Here is an 18,924-nt window from a genome sequence, read left to right on the forward strand (position 1 = left end):
GTAGCTTTTATAGTTGCAGGGGACTTAATTAATCAATTGTGTTAATGAAAATTCCTTGTCATTCTTTATTTTTATTTTATGCAGTCAGATTGCGTGCTAATACTACTCAGCTACTAAAATTATTGCATTTATTCATTAATATTTTTAATTGAGCCCCCATGCAATATTAATGTCAAGATTCGCTGATGACAATGCCATACTCAGTGAAAGTGAAGCAGAATTTTATGAACTGCGGAATGAAATGAACAGTGTAATGGGTAGAGAATGTGGACTGAGGATAAACCGAAAAAAGAAGAAAATAATGGGTAGTAGAAAAAATAAGATTAGCTATACACTTAACATTAAAATTGACGAAAGAAATTCTGCTACTTTGGAAGCAAGATAACCCATAACGGACGAAGCGAGGAGGACGTACAGAGCAGGCTAACACAGCAAGAGAGGGTACTCCTGGCCAAGAGAAGTCTACTGGTATCAAACATAGGTCTTAATTTGAGGAAGAAATGTACTTTCGGAGCACAACATTTTGGGGTTCCGAAAGTAATTCACTGAGTGTGAATTCCTTCTCATGAGCTGTGTTATGGATAGATCTATTATCCAATAGTGACATATGAAAATTTGTGACAGCCAGGAAGTCGAACCCAGATGTCCCACTTATCGCTAGCGGTCTTCTTACCCACTTCTAGTACTCGTGTTTGCTTCGCAGACCGACCCAAACTTCCATATGTAACACTGGCTGCATCCTTACAGTCCACTGAGTTCATCAGCTAACATGACTTGCATTTCCGCAACAGGGAGAATACGACAGTGAGAAATCGAGATAATGTTGATATCGTCGGGTGCCCGCCTCGGCTTGTAATACCTACACTGAGGTGACAAAGTCATGGGACAGCGATACGCACACATGCAGATGACGGCAGAATCGCGTACACAAGATATAAAAGGGCAGTGCATTGACGGAGCCGTCATTTGCACTCTGGTGATCCATGTGAAAATCATTCCGGCGCCATTATGGCCGCATGACGCGAATTAGCTGACTTTAAACGCTAGATGGTATTCCATTAGAACTACTGATGGCCTTGGGAGAGCCAGTCATGACAAAACTCTACCATCTGGTGAGCAAGATGTATGAGACAGGCGAAATACCCACAGACTTCAAGAAGAATATAATAATTCCAATACCAAAGAAAGCAGGTGTTGACAGATGTGAAAATTACCGAACTATCAGTTTAATAAGTCACAGCTGGAAAATACTAACGCGAATTCTTTACAGACGAATGGAAAAACTGGTAGAAGCGGACCTCGGGGAAGATCAGTTCGCGGTTAAAGGCGCTACAGCCTGGAACCGCACGACCGCTACGGTCGCAGGTTCGAATCCTGCCTCGGGCATGGATGTGTGTGATGTCCTTAGGTTAGTTAGGTTTAAGTAGTTCTAAGTTCTAGGGGACTTATGACCACAGCAGTTGAGTCCCATAGTGCTCAGAGCCATTTGAACCATTTTTGAAGATCAGTTTGGATTCCGTAGAAATGTTGGAACACGTGAGGCAATACTAACCTTACGACTTATCTTAGAAGAAAGATTAAGAAAAGGCAAACCTACGTTTCTAGCATTTGTAGACTTAGAGAAAGCTTTTGACAACGTTAACTGGAATACTCTCTTTCAAATTCTGAAGGTGGCAGGGGTAAAATACAGGGAGCGAAAGGCTATTTACAATTTGTACAGAAACCAGATGGCAGTTATAAGAGTCGAGGGGCATGAAAGGGAAGCAGTGGTTGGGAAAGGAGTGAGACAGGGTTGTAGCCTCTCCCCGATGTTATTCAATCTGTATATTGAGCAAGCAGTAAAGGAAACAAAAGAAAAATTCGGAGTAGGTATTAAAATTCATGGAGCAGAAGTAAAAACTTTGAGGTTCGCCGATGACATTGTAATTCTGTCAGAGACAGCAAAGGACTTGGAAGAGCAGTTGAACGGAATGGACAGTGTCTTGAAAGGAGGATATAAGATGAACATCAACAAAAGCAAAACGAGGATAATGGAATGTAGTCAAATTAAATCGGGTGATGCTGAGGGGATTAGATTAGGAAATGAGACACTTGAAGTAGTAAAGGAGTTTTGCTATTTAGGTAGTAAAATAACTGATGATGGTCGAAGTAGAGAGGATATAAAATGTAGACTGGCAATGGCAAGGAAATCGTTTCTGAAGAAGAGAAATTTGTTAACATCGAGTATAGATTTAAGTGTCAGGAAGTCGTTTCTGAAAGTATTTGTATGGAGTGTAGCCATGTATGGAAGTGAAACATGGACGGTAAATAGTTTGGACAAGAAGAGAATAGAAGCTTTCGAAATGTGGTGCTACAGAAGAATGCTGAAGATAAGGTGGGTAGATCACATAACTAATGAGGAGGTATTGAATAGGATTGGGGAGAAGAGAAGTTTGTGGCACAACTTGACCAGAAGAAGGGATCGGTTGGTAGGACATGTTTTGAGGCATCAAGGGATCACAAATTTAGCATTGGAGGGCAGCGTGGAGGGTAAAAATCGTAGAGGGAGACCAAGAGATGAATACACTAAGCAGATTCAGAAGGATGTAGGTTGCAGTAGGTACTGGGAGATGAAGAAGCTTGCACAGGATAGAGTAGCATGGAGAGCTGCATCAAACCAGTCTCAGGACTGAAGACCACAACAACAACAACATGGTATTTGGAGGTAGACATGTGTGACATTACAGTTCGGAAATCGTCAAGGAATTCAGTATTTCGCGATTCACAGTGTCAAGAGTGTGTCGACACACGAAATTTCATGAACTGCCTCTCAACACGAATAACACACTTTACGACCGAGAGCAGCGGTGTTTGCGTAGAGTTGCCAGTGCTAACAGACAAACAACGCTGCGTGAAATAACGGCAGAAATCGTCGTGGTACGTACGATGGACGTATCCGTTGGGAGAGTGCAGATTTGGCGGTAACGGGCTATGGCAGTAGCAGACTACCCACGCGAGTACCTTTGCTAACAGCACAACATCGCCTGCAGCGCCTCTCCTGAGCTTGTGACCATATCGTTTGGTCTCTAGACGACTGGGCCTGGTCAGATGATTGCCGGTTTCCGTTAAGAGCCAATGGAATGGTTCGAACGTGGCGGGACCCCACGGAGCCAAGTTGTCGACAAGTCACTGTCCAGGCTGGTAGTTGCTCCATAATGGTGTGGGCTGTGTTTACATGGAATGGACTGGGTCCTCCAGTCCAAATGAACCGAACCCTGACTGGAACTGGTTATGTTCGACTACTAGGAGATTATTTGCAGCCATTCATAGACTTCGTGTCACCCGGCTGCAATTGCTCACGATTGGTTTGAAGAGCATTCTCGACAATTCGAGCGAGTGATGTATCCATGCAGATCGCCCGACAAGAATCCCATCGAACATGTATGGGACATGAACGTTAGTTCGTCCACAAAATCCGGTAACGGCAGCACTTTCGCAACTATGGACAGGTTTAGAGGCACCGTGGGTCAGTAGTATTTGTGCAGGGGACTTCCAACGATTTGTCGATTCCATGTCACGTCGATTCGCTTCATCACGCCGGGCAAAGGGAAGTCAGACACTGTGTTACGAGGTATCAAAGAAAAATGATTCAAATGGCTCTGAGCACTTTGGGACTTAACACCTGTGTTGATCAGTCCCCTAGAACTTAGAACTACTTAAACCTAACTAACCTAAGGACATCACACACATCCATGCCCGAGGCAGGATTCGAACCTGCGATCGTAGCAGTCTACGAGGTATCCCATGACTTTTGTCACATCAGTCTTCTTCTGCTATCAAATAGTGACATCCAAAAATCTGAGCTGGGCAGGATCAAACCCAGATTTCTTATTTATCGCGACAGGTTCCCTTAACCACTTCGGGTAGCTGTGCATGTCTCTCTGATCAACCCAAACTTCCATATACACTACTGGCCATTAAAATTGCTTCACCAAGAAGAAATGCATATGATAAACGGGTATTCATTGGACAAATATATTGTACTAGAGCTGACTTGTGATTACATTTTCACGCAATGTGGGTGCATAGAACGTGAGAAATCAGTACCCAGAACAACCACCTCTGGCTGTAATAACGGCCTTAGTACGCCTGGGCATTGAGTCAAACAAAGCTTCGATGACGTGTACAGGTACAGCTGCCCAAGAAGCTTCAACACGATACTACAGTTCATCAACAGTAGTGACTGGCGTATTATCACGATCCAGTTGCACGGCCACCATTGACCAGACGTTTTCAATTGGTGGTGCTGGCCAGGGCAGCAGTCGAACATTTTCTGTATCCAGAAAGGCCCGTACAGGACCTGCAACATGCGGTCGTGCATTATCCTGATGAAATGTAGGGGTTCGCAGGGTTCGAATGAAGGGTAGAGCCACGGTTCGTAACACATCTGAAATGTAACGTCCACTGTACAAAGTGCCCTCAATGCGAACAAGAGGTGACTGAGAGGTGTAACCAATGGCACCCCATACCATCACGCCGGGGTGATACGCCAGTACGGCGATGACGAATACACGCTTCCAATGTGCGTTCACCGCGATGTCTCCAAACACGGATGCGACCATCATCATGGTGTAAACAGAACCAGGATTCATCCGAAAAAATGACGTTTTGCCATTCGTGCACCCAGGTTCGTCGTCGAGTACAACATCGCACGCGCTCCTGTCTGTGATGCAGCGTCAAGGGTAACCGCAGCCATGATCTCCGAGCTGACAGTCCATGCTGCTGCAAACGTCGTCGAACTGTTCGTGCAGATGGTTGTTGTCTTGAAAACGTCCCCATCTGTTGACTCAGGGATCGAGACGTGGCTGCACGATCCGTTACAGCTATGCGGATAAGATGCCTGTCATCTCGCCGTTGGGATCCAGCACGGCGTTCCGTATTACCCTTCTGAACCCACCGATTCCATATTCAGCTAACAGTCATTGGATCTCTGCCAACGCGAGCAGCAATGTCACGATACGATAAACCGCAATCGCAATAGGCTACAATCCGACCTTTATCAAAGTCGGAAACGTGATGGTACGCATTTCTCCTCCTTACACGAGGCATCACAACAACGTTTCATCAGGCAACGTCGGTTAACTGCTGTTTGTGTATGAGAAATGGGTTGGAAACGTTCCTCATGTCAGCACGTTGTAGGTGTCGCCACCGGTTCAAATGACTCTGAGCAGTATGGGACTTAACTGCTGAGGTCATCAGACCCCTAGAACTTAGAACTACTTAAACCTAACTAACCTAAAGACATCACACACATCCATGCCCGAGGCAGGAGTCGAACCTGCGGCCGTAGCTGTCGTGCGGTTCCAGATTATAGCGCCTAGAACCGCTCGGCCATTCCGGCCGGCGTCACCACCGGCGCCAACCTTGTGTGAATGCTCTGAAAAGCTAATCAGTTGCATACAGCATCTTCTTCCTGTCGGTTAAATTTCGCGTCTGTAGCACGTCTTCTTCGTAGTGTAGCAATTTTAATGGCCAGTAGTGCAGATACGTCAAACTGTGCAGCATAGCGGCTGTACAATGAAGATTATGGCAATATTATAGAAGCTCAGTGGCGACTGTACATAATGACTTTTTCATAAAAACCTGTCTATCTCAGAATAAAAATTGGCCAACTGCGGGTAGGACTCGCGTACTGAGGTTACCGTAGAAACTTAAAAATGTATGTGAAGTGAGCAGAGAGAGAGAGAGAGAGAGGAGTGAGAGAGAGAGAGAGAGAGAGAGAGAGAGAGAGAGAGAGACGATTTAGTAAAACACGTTTCTTACGTATTAAAGCATGACTGGAACTTCCATTTTATGTTTGCATGCAGTAATATCTGTCTACTATGCTTCTGACGGATGATGAGTGCAATGTATTTTCAAATGGCAAAGTAATGTATTTTATGCGATACAATTACAATCTAATAAGTTTCAGGTATTTTACTGTATCTATTCTGCGAAACCTTGCGTCTTGCCAAATTTCATGGTTGCAGGTCAAATACCCTATTGGTTTTGGTGAGTGAGTTTGCCAGTTTCAAAATGTGTGTCATAAATGGCTGAATCTTTTCATCGTATTGACTTAGGCCGGTATTACACTATGATATTTGTTTGACAAAGAAATATGATCAAGTATTCGTCAAATTTCTTTGACAAAAATCTTTGTCCTGGCGCTAAAAAGGAGTATTACACTGTCGTCATATTTTTCGTCAAATTTCAAGAGGGTGGACAACAACATGTTGTTATGCGTTGCAGTTGCTAGTACCACAGTTGCATTGTGTGTGTATCTGGATGAAAAGCGATGGACAACAGAAAACATACTTGGATGAAGCCACAGGTATTACAAAAAATGGTTCAAATGGTTCTGAGCACTATGGGACTCAACTTCTGAGGTCATTAGTCCCCTAGAACTTAGAACTAGTTAAACCTAACTAACCTAAGGACATCACACACATCCATGCCCGAGGCAGGATTCGAACCTGCGACCGTATCGGTCTCGCGGTTCCAGACTGCAGAGCCTAGAACCGCACGGCCACTTCGGCCGGCCACAGATATTACATAGGGATAATAAAAGCATTTTGTAAAATTTATTACGAGAGCTGCAAGTGAAGGATGTCAAGTCAAGTATATAAATTAGTTACGAATGAGCGAGAGTGTATTTCAGTATCTGCTCAGTAAAGTGGCTTCCCATATTACAAAACAGAATACTCTCTTGAGAAGTGTTATACCTGCAGAAGACAGAAAAACTGTGACACTGGGATTTCTTGATACAGGAGAGAGCTACTCTAGTTTACAACACAGCACTCGAATATCACATTGCACATTAACGAAAATAATTACAGAAACGTGTGAAGCGGTTTGTGGTTCAAATGGCTCTGAGCACTATGGGACTTAACATCTGAGGTCATCAGTTCCCTAGAACTTAGAACTACTTAAACCTGACCAACCTAAGGACTTCACACATATCCATGCCGGAGGCAGGATTCGAACCTGCGACCGCAGCAGTCGCGCGGTTCTGGACTGAAGCGCCTAGAACCCCTCGGCCACAGCGGCCGGCAAGCGGTTTATAAAGCTGTGAAGGAGGCAATAAAAACTATTTTTATTTTTGAATAATTTAATTAATGGGATTCGTGTTCCAACAACTAGAAAATAACTAAGAAGTACGAAACAGATGAAGCGCTTTTTAACTTGTGGCATCCAGAGTTCAAAAATAGACAAAGTAGAATGGAAAGCTAATAAAGAATTTTTTTATTTTATAATGGGATCACATCCTCTAGTCCGGCTTGCTGAGAAGCTGCCTGGATGTTTCCAGATGTAAGAGGTGGATGGCTGTAGGTGTGACTGTGGACATATGTCGCCTGCAGCATATTCCACTTGCTAATCAACACACAATTAATAGCATGGTCTGTGCCATTTACTCACCCCCCCCCCTCCTCAGTCGAAGCAAGTTTATTAAGAAGTTGGCTGGAAGGAACACACCAACTTTGAACCCATGTTTACAAACACACTACGGAGTCTTCAAGTGGCTGTAGCGACGCCAGCGCTCCAAGCGGTTACATTTCACATTGCAGTGAACAGAAGACGAACGACTTTTATGATCAAATCTACGGCGAGGCCCTAGATTTGATCGTATTTATTTGATGACAGGCGAGATTTGACAAAGTTCCCTGTTACACCATCAAGTTCCTTTGAGATAAATATTTAAGATATCGATTTTGACAAAGAAATACGATCTTGTAATACCGGCCTTAGGAGCTTACATTTTTTATACCGCCAAGGGACCATAGAGCTTAATATGTAATATAAATGTGCAATTGAGAAGTCTGCAGGTTTCTGAAAAAAAAAGCGGTCTTAACAGTCGAACAGACAGAGAACAAAGCGACCCTTGAAGGGTTCAGTTTGTACAGATTGAGGCACAGAACAGTAAAAGGTGTTACTACACTGACTTTATAATTCCGGATCTAAAGAAGGCAGTACTAGAGATTTTATTTTTTCTTCCTTTTGCCTGTGACCACGTACATGTACGAGTTCGAAATCTGAAGGAGAAAACTGCCACCGCATTTGGTACAATTACGTAAGATGTAGATTAATATCGTGAATGTAATGAGCCTGCCAGGAGAGCCGTGTTTAGTTTCCGCTCGCTGCCTGTATGTTGTTGGTAAACAGTAGTACACTGCAGCAGCGTATGTAGGCGGCAGTTTGTACAGGCTCGTTATCGGCGCCGTGTGAGTAAACAGGGAGACGGCGGGCCGTGTCGCGGCTACGTGGCCGCGAATCGGCCACACAGCTGCAGGCCACGCGCGGTCGCGGAGTGTGACGTAGCGCTGCACCGAGTAGGGTAGCGGCGCGCGTGCGCACTGGCCGCGGGCCGGCCGGCCCGGCTGCTTGCTGCGCACGGCACCACAGCAAGTGCGCCGCCTACATAAGGGGCGCAGGGGCCCGCCACCGGCATCTCGTCCCAGGACGCCGCTGACCACTCGCCGCAACAGCTGAAGCCGCTTACTTCTACCAAACATGCCTGACCCGTGCTGCGGAACTGGAGGCAGTAAGTACTCGCTTATCAGATTCACTCACGCCAATTCTGCTCCTACTCAGCCCTTGTGTTTATGTCATCATCTTCATCCCTTTTCCACTCCAGTTGCCAGGTATGGTTTACGAGACTGCTCAATTTGTGTCTGTCAGAGTGCCATTCTTGTCTGAGGACGGACGTTATCGCAGCCGACACCTCTTGCTCCTATATCCTTCTTCACTTGGTGCAGCCACTTCTTTCTTGGTCTTGCTGCCAGTCGCATCTGTCTGTAGACACTGTTTTGCTATCCCTGCCACTTCTATTCGTCTGGCATGGCCAAACCATCTCAAAAGTGAACTTGTTACTGTTTCTTTGCAGGATGTGTACGGTTCAGCTACTATCTTTAGTTTTATCATTTCTTACCCCATCCACCCTAGTTCTCCGGACTATAACTTGTAAGAACATTTCCCCTTCCTACAATTTGTCAACCTGTTTGGTTCTTGTGCTGTTTTCTAAGCCATGTATGATGTGGATAAAGTATGAAGGGTAATCTGTTTTGACCTTTAGAGGACTTCTTTCCAGAGTACATGATTCTATAATATACAAAAACAACGAATTCAGCGAACTTTTGCCCACTTACATATTCCCGTCAGAATTCATACTGCAACAGAGGTACAGCAATTTTTCGAGTGCACTGACGCTGACCATCTCTTCCTGTCTTGGGTATTATCCGATGTTTACTACACGCACACTGTCGATAATACGTGCATGTTATACAAATTTATCTAATCCAATTAGATAAACAGACCCGACTGTGGTTGATATAGCGGATTATTTGTATACAAAAACTGCGACCCGCTGCTTTTTAATGTTAAAGGTTTTTGCCCATCAACCAGCTTTCGAACCATTCCAGGTTCATAATAGGTACAAGGTGCAGCGCGGTTCTGAGTTCGCGTACGTAATACACAACCACCATGGTATATCACGTTGGAACCTTTTACTCATATCTTCACCTACATGTTCAAAGTTCGTTTCTAGCTGCACACTTCAAATGACGGGTATTTTGCAATATTTTAGTTATATATGTGAACAGAAACCACCCAACATTTTTACTTGTCTTTTGCATCATAAGTCTCCACGTTATAGGCATTTCATTACAGTTCCGGATTCATTTTTTTATTTTTATGCCGTAAGCGGAACTGGTTACATGGTTAAATTGTGACTCACGTTCTTCGTCTTTCATCTGACACATTAGTTTAATTGTAGTTACAATTTATTACTTTTGGGGACAGTACTAAACATGACAGACTCAGACTAACACTAGAACTGATTGTCCGATGTTTACTATAACCCCTTATGAAATCAGATGTTTGTTAACAAGTATTGTAGCTGATGATAGGGTGAAAGCCATTTCTATTTTTCTGTATTTGTAAAGTGTACATCAATCCGTTATATAAAATGTGTTAAAGTATTCCATATTCTGAGAGGAGTTATTATGTACAAAAAGAAGGAAAAATAAGCCGGCCGGCGTGGCCGAGCGGTTCTAGGCCCTTCAGTGTGGAACCGCGCGACCGCTTCGTCGCAGATTCGAATTCCGGCCTCGGGCATGGATGTGTGATGTCCTTAAGTTAGATAGGTTTAAGTACTTCTGAGTTCTAGGGGACTGATGGCCTTAGATGTTAAGTCCCATAGTGCTCAGAGCCGTTTTTGAAGGAAATATCCAGTAAACATGGGCTCTAAAATGCATTCCCCAAAGAACAATGAGAACTTCAGCGTTGCTACTGTTAAACACAATTCTGTTTCTATTAGGAACGACATACAAAACGCAATAAAAACAGGAGTAAATAAATGAGAACATATTGTGTACTTTGAAACAGAACTTCTAGTGAACCTGCTTGCTACTGCATACGAGCAACACTTGCAAACCATCGCTAAAGGAAATGCACGATATGGTAATTCATAGCAGTATACGCTTCTGTCCGACGCCTTAGGAAGTCGTGTACACTGTGAAAAACTCCAGGTTGGCCACGGATGCTCTCATTCACTGATGAGGCGTTTCTGTAGTGTTGTACATAATTAATGGGGGCTTGCATACACCGAAGGTTTCAAGTGTCCCCACAACCAAAAATCCAACGGATTAAGATCGGGAAACCGAGATGGCTAACGACTGGACCTTCCCGACCAAACCGTTGCCCATTAAATGTTTGTATGAGGCGTTGTCGGACATTTCGGAGAAAATGAGCTGGTGCGTTATCATACACGAACAACACATCCAGCCGTTTGGGGAATAGTACTTCCTTCATCAGGGCAGACAAGTCATTTGATGGCAACTGAAGATACGTTTCCCCAGTTAACCTGTTTGGTACAATGTTAAGGTCCTATTAGTCTAGCAAAGAAGTATTTCGTAGTAGCGGAGATGAACTTGTAGCTCTTTAAAAAAAGCTATACATTTTAGTACCTATGCTTGTGGAATTTTTTGATTGCTTTTGTACAAATTACCACCTCTCAAAATATGGGGAAAGCTAAAAATAACACGGCGTCTCTTCTTCGACATTTTGACAATGCTAATTATTTCTTAAAATTTTATTATTTTTAAGCTATTGTTTGATTTACAGTTGAATTAATCACTGAATTAAAGAAGTTTTTCCCATTTTTGAAAATTTTAGTTAACTTCAAAAGAAACAAGGTGTTTCATCAGAGTACTGGAATCTCTAAGTGTTCCGTAGAGGAAACGTTTGGGAACCCCTGATATATGATGTCCCTCCTAAAAGTCGACACGCACATTTTCCCTGGTTTTCTGGCAGAAATCTCCAGTTTATTTGTTGCAGTGTGTTGCTGGAATCAGGGCTAACAATTACTGTTCATCACGTCTATCATGCGACGGAAAAGCGTGGGTTTGTTTCACGTTACAACGAAAATGGTTTTTAAAACGGAATTTTACGTGCCCATTCGAGCGATACCAAATTAGTTAAAGTGCGATGTTTGGTTTTCTTTATATGTATTAAAAGGAACAGTAAAGCACGAGGAATAACAAGCAGCGCCGGTAGTACTGATGCATGACGATAGCGGACCAGCGGTTTGTCTTCGTGTTTTGCTTTTCCTGTTAACACATATCGCTAAAACTAATATCGCGCTAGAATAATTTTGAACTGTTCTATCGAATGGTCACACAAGAATCCGCTTTAAAAATGCTTTTGCTTGTAACGGAAAACAAACCAACGCTCCCCCGTAGACACCGGGGGGTCGCAGGATGAGCATTTGTTTGGGCTGACTCCAGCATCGCGCTAGAAAAACAGAAATTGTAAATATCTGCCGAAATAACAGAAAAAAATGAGCATGTCGATTGTTTGGAGGAACACCCGGTATACCAACTACGTAAATCACGTAAACTTCGGAAATTACGCGGTTTCCTTTCGCTTCTGAAAGCAGCAGTAAAGAAATTGGGGAGTTTAATATTCTTGCCCAGCGAAGCGCTTTCAAAGCGAACACATAATCGCCGCGTGTAGCGGACCTCGCCACGTGTGTTTCCAGTACAGCAGGTGTTCGTTTGGTGTTGCAGCTTGCCAGGGAGCCGGCTGCAAGTGCGGAGCTTCTTGCACGTGCACCAACTGCGCGTGCGGCACCAAGGGCTCCTCCACAACCTCCAAGTGAGCTAGCCACGGTCGCTCAACCAAGGTAAGCATACTGGTCCGCGCCTGGCTGCAGGATTGTCCATTAAAAAAAGTGAAATCCAAAGTAAATTCATTGTAAACATAGCAAATGAGTATGTAATTTGCAAACATATTAACATCGTAGTTAGCTAAATAGCTGTGCAGCTAAATGTGAAATAATGTAGCGTCTCAGCGTAGGCAGAACACAGTATAGGAATGTATTTTCTCATCCAAAGAACGCATCCATGCGATACATAAGTATCGCTTGTGGCTTTTCGCAGAGCAACACTTTAGAACAGTGAAATTACAAAATTTTGAAAGATGCACAGAAGTTTGTTTTTTATTTGAATGGATAGTCTACTAGATGACGAAAACGGGTGCAGTAGGAATCTGGCTACGAGACGGGTGGCGTCTTCTTCACAGGATAGCTTACGCTGTTCTAAGAACATTTTCATGAATGCACTACGAGGAAACTGAAACTGTGAGTGACTTTTAGAGGTTAGAGCAACGTAAATGTATTAAATCATTTCACGTCTTCAGTGCACTGATACTTCTGAAATTCGATCACCGATGACCTTGATATCGATGTGACGTTAAACTCCCATCTTCCTTTTCTTTTTTTGCTTTTTGTTTTTTTGTTTTTTTCTAAAGAAATAATATCGACCAAATTATCCATGCCGGCCGTTGTGGCCGTGCGGTTCTAGGCGCTTCAGTTTGGAACCGCGTGACGCTACGGTCGCAGGTTCGAATCCTGCCTCGGGCATGGATGTGTGTGATGTCCTTAGGTTAGTTAGGTTTAAGTAGTTCCCGATTCAACTTTCAGATTATTCAGCTGAAACACCGACAATGGTACCGTTTTCTGGTCCGTCTTTTGCTTTTAACGTGCATGTGATGTCCGCATTTACTTTTCACAAGAACTTTGCTCTTGAAGTGTAGCTTTAAATAAAAAATGAAATAAACACTGAGCTCATAACTGGCGAAACAAGCAAGGTGGAAGTGAGTGACGGAAAGAACTGTTATCTTGCTCGCCACCTCACCCCTAGCATTCATTCTTTTCAGCTGCATTCCTGTAAAGTAAATTTGCAAAGATTAAACCGAACTCACATCTGTAAGCAAGTGGGAAATGGCAGCCAATACGGAACAACTGAATGGGAGACCTGATATTTTGGCCTTAATTTCTTACACACAGGCTCCCTCAAGTAATAAATTCTTAAGTGCTGGAAAAAGGCCTCTTAACTGCTATAATACGTAAAACTGTTTTACAGCGCTTTTAATGCTCGAGCCTTCTACCTGTATAATGAAGCAATTCTCTTTCTGTCTAAAGAACTACATGCCTTAACGTCATTCTAGATCTGCATAGCACGGAGCACAAACACAGGACTTCTATAATACAAACGAAACTTTTCTCATAAAAATATGCTGGTAATAAGGTACACCTCCTTCCTGTGTGAACATTTCTTTCAAATTTTTATTGGCCCATAGGAACACATGTGCAGCCATCCACATAACAGAAGGCAATCATACAAGCGATGCACGTAATAAAACGAATTAATATAAAGACAGAAAAGTATTTGTTTTTTATTTAAACCTGTAACTCGTGTAATTGTCATTGATTTGATAACACATGCTGATGTTATACAAAAAGTTAAAACAAATTAAATAGTTCAGAGTATATAAAATTCCTTAATTTATGTTACATCAAGTTATATTTTTTCGTTTCCGTTAGTGTGGAGCGAGGTTCTTTATAAACTTAACTCTCTTCACCCAAGGAAATCGAATTCAGTTTAATACACAGACAAAAATGCTGAACGTTTTGCTTCCTAAGATCGTCGAAAACGTTACATGGTACGCTTTATATACGAATACAGTGAATTGAGGCACTACGAAACCTCTTATGCACTGACCCTTAATCTTCCACAGTATGTTAGAGCATTTTACAATGTATTAATAAAGAGACAAGATGGAAAATAAAGAAGCTCTGTTTGATGTATTCTGCATAAATAAGTTACAAATTAGTTTTTCAAAAGAAAAACGCCTTTTGCATGCTGCACATAACGTTTTTCGATTTTTTTTATTTATCTTGTGCACCCAGACGCCTTTCACCATAGTTACAAGGCATCTTCAGTGGGTGTCATATCAGTGTCTAAATCATTATTTTTAAGTCCAACAGCTTACTCGCATTGAGAAAGTGGTTGAAAGTTGCGGTTTTTCTTTTGATCACTGATTTTGGAAACCATTGCCAAAAGGAAAATGCAAATTTTGATGCAGTTTGCCACATGGGAGAGAGCGTATGGCTTAAAAATAATGACGCTGATCTCACACCCACTGAAAATGCCTTGTAACTACAGTAAGTTGAAACGCATCTGGGTACACAAGATAAACAAAAAAAAATAATAATGTACAGTATGCAAAAGGCATTTTTCTTTTGAACTACTGTAATTTATATACAGCTGCTGCCAAAATGGACGCACAGGAAACTTTATAAGATTAACAAAATTTGTGGCGCTTGTTCTCCTGTTTCATATGGAGAGTGTAACATAGAACACTCAGAAAACTGTAAAATTCATATCGCTGCTTAGAAAGCTTACTAAGGCTGATACCAATTCGATTCTATTTAAAATATTAATATGTATCTCGCAGCCGGCCGGAATGGCCGAGCAGTTCTAGGCGCTAGTGTCTGGAGCCGTGCGACCGCTACGATCACAGGTTCGAATCCTGCCTCGGGCATGGATGTGTGCGATGTCCTTAGGTTAGTTAGGTTTAAGTAGTCCTGAGTTCTGGGGTACTGATGACCTCAGATATGAAGGCCCATAGTGCTCAGAGCCATTTCTGTATCTCGCAACGATAAAGGGCTGTAGACGACATTGCTCCCAAATTACAGATTTCTTTTGGATAACATAGACTCTAATACTATTTCGAACGTACAGACGACTTGCTTAAAGTCTAAATCGGGTGTTGTCCTCTAGTTTCTGAAATGTATTAAATTTCCTTTATTTACATGAGAAAGGACGCAACCACACAACTTACTGCTGCTCAAGTAAAGCTTATTTTCTAGGAAATGACAGCAAAACTGCGAACACTGCAGCAGCTACACTCTCACTAATGTTTACACACATTTCGTTGTGCTGTGCTTATGTAAGGGGACGCGACTTGACTGGTACAACTTTACAACGTGTCTTGACAGAAGAGTGTACTTGTCATCAATTACGTCACCACCCTCCAGTCAATCTAATGGAGCTAGTTACTGAGCGAGAAGGGAGGCACTACGCAGCGGCAATTGGGGCAGCGGCAACAGCAGATAAGAGGGAGTAATTGACCGACGTCAGTCGGTGTCGCCGGCAGCTGGTGATGCGCGCCGAGGTCACATGTGTTAACACGGCCAGTCCAGAACCGCCTGCTCAGTTAGTCTTGCTGCACACGTGCCGTGCTAAACAAACAGAAACCCAGGGGGCTCAGCGATGCCGCGTGTTCGCTTACCTCGTCTTATCGGAAAGTAGCAACCTGGCTTCTCTTATCAGAAGGTTGTCATGAGAAATGATGGAAACTTAACGCGTTTACACTTTCAATGTAATAATCACAAAGCACAGCAAGCAATTTCCTTATACTGGCACAATACCTACTTTCCAAATTGTGACGCTATCCGACTGAATCTACTGAAACGTTCCATTTATTATAACAGACATTTAATGTAAAAGTGTATGTAAGTACAATGTGTTGCAAAATTATGTAAAGGCGTCGTAACTTCCAGTTCATCTATAAGAGGAGTGGCATCAAACTCAAATTCAGATACACACACACACACACACACACACACACACACACACACACACACACACACACACACACACACACCTCGTTTAAAGATAAATATGTCAAGACTAAAAAATAACGCATCTCGTGCCAATATCCAAAAAAGGAACAAGAGTTATCTGCTGAACTACAGTCCCATATCGCTAACGTCTATTTGCGGTAGGATTTATTAACATGTACTGTGTTCGAACATTATGAGCCAACTCGAAGAAACCGATTTATTGACAAACATCCAACAAGGATTCAAAACTTTCGTTCTCATGAGCAGAACCAGCTCTTTATTCTTACGAATGAGTGGAATCGACAGAGGGTGTCAAATTGATTCAGATTTACCGAAGGCTTTAGACACCGTTCCTCACAAGCGACTTCTAATCAAATTGCGTGCCTGTGGAGTATCCTCTCAATTGCGCGGCTGGATTAGTGGTTTCCTGTCAAAGGTCACAGTCCGTAGTAACTGACGGAAAGCCAGAGTAAAGCAGAAGTAATATCAGGCGTTCCTCAAGGAAGCCTTATAGGTCCTCTGCTGTTCCTGATCTATATAAACGATTTTTGAGACACATTGTTTGCAGATGATCATGTCGTTTACTGTGTTATAAAGTCATCAGATTATCAAAACAAATTGCAAAATGATTTACACAAGATGTAAGTAGGGTGCGAAAAGTGGCAATTGACTCTAAATAATGAAAAGTGTGAAGTCATTCACGCGAGCACCGAAATGAATACGCTAATTTTTCGGGTACATGATAAATCACACATATTTAAAGGCTGTAAATTCAACTAAATACTTAGGGATTACAATTACCAATAACGTAAATTGGAACGATCACATAATGTCGGTAAAGCAAACCAGAGACTATGATTTATTTGCAGAACACTGAGAAAATGTAGCAGGTGTACTAAAGAGGTTACCTAGACTATGCCTGTACATCCTTTTCTCGAATATTGCTGTACGGTGTGGGATCCGCATCAGATAGGAGGGCATCGAAAAAATTCAATGAAGGGCAGCTAGTTTTGTACTATAGCGAAATAGGGGAGAGAGCGCCACAAATGATACGTGAATTGGGGTGGCAATCATTAAAACAAACGCGCTTTTCGTTGAGACAGGATCTTCTGGTGAAATATCAGTTACCAACTTTCTCCTTACAGTGTAAAAAATATTTTGTTGGCGCCATGATAATAAAATAAGATAAATCAGAGCTCGCACAGAAAGATTGAAGTATTAGATTTCCCCGCGCACTGTTCTAGAGTAGAACGGTAGAGAAATATAAAATTAAGCCCGTGCCAGGCAATTTAATTGTGAATTGCAGAGTAGTCATGTTGATGTAGAATTTCAGTTTAGGTTTAAGGTTTCAAGTGTCGATGGTGCCCACTTACAGGCTTCCCAATCTTTTTGCCTTCGTGTCAAATAAGTATGCGTACTTAGGAATAGACAAGTATTCTGTTTGTTGACGTACCTGTTAATGAAGTGTTCGACGTCGTGATCGCCTAATTTGTAGGCTGTTACCGCTAAAGAATTTTTTTAAAAATCTATATCTGTAATTGAAAATGTTAGTACCATCAAAAAGCCGCAACTTATGCGCCTTGCCTTACGAAAAGGCACCAGAAGTTCAGGCGCGCGAGGCCTAGTCGGAATGTGCGTATATAGAAAGTATCAATACACACAGTGTGGCAAGGTAACAACTGAAAACTTACGTCAGACCGGCAGTCATACGAAATTTGTTAACTAACACAATTGGTATATAATGCAGATTACAAACATCCTGAGAACCACAAAGAAATCTTAAGAACTCAAAAGCTTTCGATGTAGCATATCTTGCTCATATGAACTTCGTGAGCAACAGTAGTTAGCGAAGTATACGATTCAGACAAACTTATCAATGTAGCTCTTACTCTAAGATATCGACAGTTAAATGACGAACTGTTTGAAACGTTGCAGCAGTGGTCAATTTGTGAAACTTCGTGAAACCAGCCAAGTTTATTGACTGTAAGACAGGTTGCCTGAATAAAAAAATAACTAATTTACATTGCTAAATAAATGGAGAAAATATTAGTTTTCAGTTTTAAGAAAATTAGCTGCATGTCTGTAGAAAGTGTTTGACTAATGAGACAATTCTCTTCTTTGCAGGTGTGAAGACCCAGTTCTTCGACCTTCACCACACATCATCTCTTGTGTATTAACATATTAGCATAGCATGTGATCACCAAAAATAAAGTATTTAATGTTTAAACATAGTCTCTGTATAATTTCTTATGATTTCCCACTCACCCTTACTTTCCTATTTAGTTCATACACAGCAAATGAAACACGTTTTAAGCATACCAACGTAAATTTTTTATAAAAAAAAAGGGTGGTAACTTCTCTAAGACGCACTAGTTCAAATCTCAAGATTACCGGTATCAGCACCATGTATTCTCCAAAAAATTTGTTTACTGCGTTCTGTGCGTCTGTTAATGTACAACCTGAATTTTAAGCGCAAAGGCCCAAACAATAACAATAATAGTTTGTGTCCCACATTTATATCTGCATATATAAGTAATACATCTAACGTTCGCAGTATTCCGAAGGTTAGTAACTGAAAATGTGCGATAGGTATGTAGAAAATTGGCATAGTTAATGAATATCTAGCAATATGTGGCGGCGAAGGCACTGACGCTGAATCCGCGTTGTTGAATTGTGTTACAAATGAAAATGAATGTCAGTTTATCGAAGGTCGCTTACAGGAATCATCACAAATATAAATACAAAGAATATACAAGACAGCAATCCAGAAATATTTGGGATCAAATGCTTCGTTTGCATACGATGAATATGGCGACTCAATATTTATTGATAAAAGGCAACCAATTCCAACTTTTTCAGAGGGGAGTGTCTAATCTACGAAAATGTAAATACAGGAACAGAAAATCACGCTTTTAATAATGTTCTGGGGAACCTCATCATCA

The 18,924-nt window shown here is 42.1% G+C and overlaps 1 long non-coding RNA gene across 1 annotated transcript; it reads left to right on the plus strand.

Annotated features, from left to right (window-relative positions):
* The first annotated feature begins 8,398 nt into the window (after positions 1–8,398).
* LOC126199198 (uncharacterized) lies at positions 8,399–18,213 on the plus strand. The gene is made up of 3 exons (XR_007540128.1): positions 8,399–8,557; positions 12,081–12,196; positions 18,107–18,213. It is a non-coding gene; the product is annotated as an uncharacterized LOC126199198 (long non-coding RNA).
* Positions 18,214–18,924: the final 711 nt, after the last annotated feature.

This window comes from Schistocerca nitens, chromosome 8, assembly GCF_023898315.1.
Source record: "Schistocerca nitens isolate TAMUIC-IGC-003100 chromosome 8, iqSchNite1.1, whole genome shotgun sequence".
NCBI lineage: Eukaryota > Metazoa > Arthropoda > Insecta > Orthoptera > Acrididae > Schistocerca > Schistocerca nitens.